We start from the raw sequence: 5724 nt of genomic DNA, 5'->3' as shown, positions 1-5724 counted from the left end.
TTCAGCGGTGGTTTCAATTCAATTTTTCCTTCTAATTCAAACTTTTGAATTAAGGTAAATTTTTTCCATAAAATCATATTCAATTTCTTTTAATCTTATCTGACGATTTTTTTTTAAAAAGAAATAATTTGGTACTGTGGTTACAAAGTGATTTTTCGGTGTTTTTGTTAAACAAATTTTTTATTATAATTATTTTGGTTTACATTGTTTTGAATTAACATTATAAATAGAGATTCGGGACCATCTTTTAGTTTTGGAAGAATTTTTTGGAGCCTCCTGGTGTCAAGTTTTCTGATTACAGTGCATTGGTCATTTGTGTAAACAAGACAATTTCTTGTTACAGTGTCACCATTGTTAAATCTTAGCAAGTACCAGGTAACTTCGTTCAGTGGGATCTCTCAATACACATATACGATTTTGGAACAATGATTTTGTTTACCCCTTTGACTGAGGTTCTAACAGGGTGGAGAAGTGGGGATGAAAGTGTCACCTCAAAATAAAAATTTAAGATCTATGGATACCGTTAGAGTAATTTCTTGTATCTCTTATTTTCTGTTTTTGTTGTTATATGTATCTCTTATTTTTTAAGTTTTAGTGAAACAGGCATATCAAAGATACATGTTAGTAAGCTAAAAGATATATATTGTGTACGAGGTTGTTTTGTATATATCTCACACTATTTTTTGTTTAGATACACATTCTGTAAAACAACAGATACATTTTAAGCTTTTTGTATATTTGATTCTGTGTTATTGTAGATTTATGTATCTCTTGTTATTTCAGATCTGGGTAATTTCAGACTTAGATACATATACATGATACTTTTTTCCATGTCTTGTATCTATTGTTATCTGTTTAAGTTATATATGTATCTCTTGTTTTTAAGTTTTAGTGAAATCAACATACTAAAGATACATATTAGTAAGCTTAAAGATACATATAGTGTCTGAGGGCTATGTTATATGTATCTCGCATTATTTTATTTTTCTTAATTCAATTTTTAATCCTTATACATTATGTCGTTAATCCAAACTCCAGAATGACGTAACAACACTGAAATATTCATTCCAATTAATTCAAACAAAATCAAGAAAAAATAATAAAAAGGTCGTAGGAATCGTTTATGACTGGAAACGAAATATGAAAGAAATTTTGTTTAAGAATGTGGAATAAAAAAAAATTACCTATTTTCGTGGGATTTTATTCAGTTTTACTGTTATTAGTTAGGTTAATTATTAAGCGAACTTTAGCCGTTACAACCCTTAAATTTTGTAAATTAGTTTAATTATTAAATGTATTTGTAGGATGTATCTCACGTTAATTATATGTATCTTCAACGACAATATGTTAAAAAATTAAGATGTATGTTATTGTACAGAAAAATTAACGAGAGATACATATATATACAATCGTTCACAATATGTATCTTTAACACTATTAAGATGTATCTTTGGTATGCTGATATCACTAAAACTAAAACATCAAGAGATACATATATATCCACAATCCAAACCAGAGATACAAGATGAAGAAAAAATGTATCTAGTTAGACCAAATATGTATCTCAACCTACTAAAAATAACAAAAATAGAATTACGTAAAACAACCGTCAATTTTATGTTAAATACATAATTGAATAAACAACAAACAAATAACTACTTTTGAAACGTTAAACAAGATACCATTTTTTTTGTCAGATCTTTTTTCGCATAGAAATTGAAGAAATGCTCAATGACATACCACGCCATAACTGAAATAACAATACATTTGTCCTTTTAGATTTGCTCAACCTTAACTTCATTATTTTTGCAACCTGTAATGGTCTTGTTCCCCTTCATATCGAACAACGATAACGAAGCAGGACTGTTAAAATTATAACTAATTAATTTCGCAATATCTACACATGGATTATCCAAACACATTACTGCATCAGCTTTGCATCAAAAAAACAACACAGAAATATTCATTGCAAGTACCTTAAATAAAATAAAAAAATAAAAAATGTAGCAACTGTTCTATCTGGAAATCAAATTGATAATGGAAGAGAATTTGTTTAAAAAAAATGGAATAAGAAACAAATGACTTGTTTTTGTGAGATTTTATTGATCCTTTACTATTATTAGTTAGTTTAATTGCTACATTAATGAGAATTTACAGTTACAACCCTTAATTTATGTAAATTAGTTTACTAACTAAATGTATTTGTTAGATGTATCTAACATTACTTATGTGTATCTTTGATGGCTAAAAAGTGGAATTTTATGAAATTTAATAAAAAGTTGAGATTTTAGGTAAATCGTGGTAAACATGTCAGGATATAGGTAAAATATACTAATTTATGTGATATAATTTGATTGGACATAAAGTTTAAAAAATATTGAAAAGCTTAACAATTTTCAACACTATTTTAAAGATAAAATGAATAATTAAATATAAGCTACATCTTTATGGAATTTTGTCAAATAAGTGAGATCTAACATAAATAAAATGTTGATAGTATCATTTTAAATATTTGTTAAATAAAAAAATATTTTTTTTGAGAAGGACTAAAAAGTTGTCATTTAAATTGGGAGATAGATGTTGTTTGTTTGCCTGAAGGTTGTGCTTCTATAAAAGTAAATTTTATTCATGGTCACTTAACTTTGAGTTTACCACACAAAAATCAATTTTATTTCATTCATTATACAAAAGTCATTTTACTTTGCTCCAACCATCACAAAACTCATTATGGTCGGATTTTACAATAATTCCACCGAAAAATTGATGTGGCAACCTTAATTAGTTCTTAATTTTAATTTAAGAGAATATAATATCTTACTCATATCTTGACCTTTTTTATATGTGCCTAACCCACTTTTTCTTATGGATTACATAACAGAAATCCCAATTTATTAATAGATTAGGCTACCTAGTGAAGACTATTTTCATAAAAAGAAAAAATTGATTGATATTTTTATGAAACTAAAATTATACTTATATATAAGAAAGGATACCAAAATTTGGTTGTCCTCACAATGGCACTATCGTAGTTTTAATTTCCTTAAAATCCACTAAAATTGAGATACGTGTCGGGAAATTTTTTCTCTCCTCTAAAATTATGACATTTAATTTATAAGATTATGGTAATTTTATTTTTAAAAAAATTCTCTAAAATTGTGACATGTGGTTGGTAAATTACTTTTCTCATCTAGATTTGTGACATCTAGTTGATAAAATTACCTTTTTCTATCTAAAATTGTGACATGTAGTTGATAAAAAAAAAATTTCCAAACATTTCTTTTCTTTCCACTTAGGCCTTTGCATTCGGTATATCATAATAATATGATAAACTACTCTATTTAATGTGTTTGTGTTTGTACTTTTAATTGTTCGAGCAATCGGTTAATTCTCTTAGAGTTTTCATTATAATATTCAGTTCCTGATAATACATATTGTTTAATTAATTTAATTGATAAATATAAAAATTAAATATCCAATAATTTATTTCATATATTAAATTACTTATATTTTTATGACTTTTATTAACACAACTGTCAATAACATTATTTGTATAAAATTTGACAATACTTATTTGATGATAAAATTAAAAAGGTTTTATTTTAAAATTATCTTTAGCATGTTGATTTATCTTCAAAGAATTAAAATAATTTTCTTAAAAAATAATATTATACACATACTTTTATTTATGTGTTTTGAAGAATTTATCTTGTTTATTACCCTTTTTCGATGCATCATTTTGGTTGGTGAATGCAATATAATGAAGTGTTTCATAAAAATATCAATCAAATTTTTTTTATGAAAATAGTCTTCACTGGGTAGCCTAATCTATTAATAAATGGATATTCTTCCGTTATATAATCCATAAGAAAAATTGAGTTAGGCACATATAAAAAGGGTCAAGATATGAATAGTATATTATATTCTCATAAATTAAAATTAAGAACTAAGTACGATTATAACATCATTTTTTCGGTGAAATTATTGTAAAATCCGGCCATAGTGACTTTTGTGATGGCCGGAGCAAAATAAAATGGTTTTTGTGTAATGAATGAAAGAAAAGTGATTTTTGCATAATAGACACAAAGCTAAGTGGCCATGGATGAAATTTACTCTCTTCTATAATCACCAAAATCTCAAGACATTTAAATTGTATAAATTTTTAAATTTTTTGTCTATTTTTCTAATTTTATATCAAGTCAAATATGTTATCTAGAGCTGTCAATATGAGCCGAACCAGTTCATTCGGGCTAGCCCACACAGGCTATGGAGTTTGATGGGCCAGACTGGGTTGGCCCATTAATATGACAGTCAGGCCTGGCTGGCCCATCAATATGACATGCCAGAAAATAGCAAGCCCAGTCTGTCACTATGGACTGCGAGCCTCCACGGGTCAACACACTTTTTAAAATATATCATTTTTGTAATCTTAATTTAAATTTTAAATTATTAATTACATAAATTTTTATAATATAATATTACAAAATGTTACTACTTCTTAATCAAGTCTCAAATTTACAAAAAAAATCCTAATAATCTGTGAAATTAAATAAATTTTGACGCCAAATTCAAACCAAATAGAGATGTTGAAAAACAAATGAAACTGTTAATGAGTAATAATATAACTAGCTAAAAAACAATATTAACCTAATTTTGTTTTAATTGATCACAGTAAAACACAAGGAAATGTCAATATTCAATCCATAATGAACTCCTCAAAAAAAAAAAAAACTCACATGACACTTATGACGTATTCAACATCGCCACATCATCTTCATCAAACTATTTAAGTCCTTAAAAAATTTAGTATTTTATATTTTAAATATTTATATATCTTATAAATATATTTAATATTTGAATATCTATGATGGTCCAAATAGACTTTGAGTTTGAACTCTTCTTTTTATTCTTAGTATTTTATTCTATTTTTTAATTATTTTTTGTTTGGCCCACGGGATGGGCCAGCTAGCCCAGCCCATATTGCTCAAGCCCCACGGCCAACGAGCTTATACAAGCCAGGCTAAAAAGCTATGCTCTTAAACGGGCTGCAAAAATCGTAGCCCAATCCTATCAATTTACGGATTCGATAGGCCAAGCCCAACGGGTCTGGCCCATATTGATGGCTTTAATGTTATCTATATTGAAACGGATGAAGCAATAAAAAATTATACCAAATCTTTTGTTGTCAAGGGTTGTTTCTGCAACATATTTTGAAGATTATACCAAATCTTTTGTTGTCAAGGGTTGTTTCTGCCAGAGGCGAACCCACGTGGCACCGTGAGAGTGCACGTGCACCCGGTAACTTCGTAAAAAATTATATATATAGATATAGATATAGGTATAGATACCCTAATGTAACGTTAATATATTAAATAGTGCACCCGCAATAACAAAACTTCTCTTGGTGCACTAGTTCAAGACTTAAAGTTGAGCATCCTTCGGAACCCGACATCGCGGGTTCGATTCCTGGTGGGGGCTGGAGAGCATAGCCTTTAATTGTTCCTCCTCATCTGGCCCCACCTTAATTTAAATTAAATTTTAACGCACAATTCCCCAATCCCTAAGCTGCCAAGCCCAAACCATATTGGTGTATTCCTCCCAAATCCCTAAGCTGCCAAGCCCAAACAATATTGGTGTATTCCCCAAATCCCTAAAATATTACCCTTTTTTCAAACCCAAAAGTCCCTTCAAACAAATTTTTCTTTCATCCAAGTTCCATCCCTACAT

Source organism: Capsicum annuum, chromosome 4 (assembly GCF_002878395.1).
Source record: "Capsicum annuum cultivar UCD-10X-F1 chromosome 4, UCD10Xv1.1, whole genome shotgun sequence".
NCBI lineage: Eukaryota > Viridiplantae > Streptophyta > Magnoliopsida > Solanales > Solanaceae > Capsicum > Capsicum annuum.
Note: the sequence above shows the minus strand (reverse complement) of the source record.